The sequence below is a fragment of the Acyrthosiphon pisum genome, chromosome A1 (assembly GCF_005508785.2).
Source record: "Acyrthosiphon pisum isolate AL4f chromosome A1, pea_aphid_22Mar2018_4r6ur, whole genome shotgun sequence".
In the NCBI taxonomy this organism is placed as follows: Eukaryota; Metazoa; Arthropoda; class Insecta; order Hemiptera; family Aphididae; genus Acyrthosiphon; species Acyrthosiphon pisum.
In genome coordinates, this window is record NC_042494.1 from 5,884,192 (window position 1) to 5,885,401 (window position 1,210).

A 1,210-nucleotide genomic window follows, 5' to 3' on the forward strand; every position below is an offset into this window, starting at 1 on the left:
GATAGCCGTTAACTACGAGTATATTATGATTTTGCAGGAAGCGAGACCGCTCGTGTTGATGATGAAGATGTTGACAGGGTAGTTATAAATGAATGTAGACAGATGAAAGATACTTTGTAGTTTATTTAAATGCTCTTCAGTAATAAATGACAAGTTACTACACAGAGTGACGTGAAGGTGCTTGTTGTGCTCTGGAGTAGACACGTCTGAATACAGGCTGTTTCAGGCTCCCTTTTATATTCGGGTCCCTGCTCCCCCTGCCTATCGGTTCGCTATCTTGTCTCTACCGGATGCGATCCGTGTGACCATCGACTCAACCTACGCATTTGCAATATTCCTATCTAATCTGAGTATTCGTTATAATGTGTTGACAGCTAATTAATTATCTGTGTTGTTGTGCAGAAAGTCATCTCTTCTGCGAATTACTAATAGTTTATCAGTTAACACATCCTGGTCTATAGGTTGCGTACATATACGTATATTCGCATATCTACTTGTGGCATTGGCAATCCCCATATCCTGTCAATAGATACGTGATTTATGTGTTTAGAAAATATGACTCGCGAATAACTACTCGGTTATTTTGACTATATAATTAACCCTTTAACCTTTTGTTGTGTTTGCGTATTTGCAATTTGACTATTGCCAAATTGTTTAAGGAGGTCGTTTACCTAATCGCTTATGCCGAATTTAACTATTTATATATAATGATATTTATGTGTTGTGAGTAAACGGTTACTATCCGTTACACCTCCCCCCTAAAAAGTTCATTTTTATCGCCTAACCGAGAAAAATTAACTCAATTTAATTCTCCGTCACTTCGAGCACCTTCCTAAAAGTTTACATTTATCAATTATTACATTTTTATGTTTACATATGTTTGGTTACAATTATATAATTTAGATACATTACTATTTTCAAGAATAAGTAGTACAATCCACAACATATTTCTTGTTACATATGTCAATTATTATTACCAAAGATACAAAGTACAATTCACAATATATTATAATTATTATAATCATAATAAGTATATATTACAATCAGTTTTTTATTTATGTTAGTATTTTAACAATATTTCTCTTTAGTTTTACAATAATAATCTTATCTTAGTGTTAATATTCCAATATAATATCATTTAAAAATTTAATATAATATAAATTTCTTAATCTACTACAATATATTTCATTTTATGCAATACATATATGTA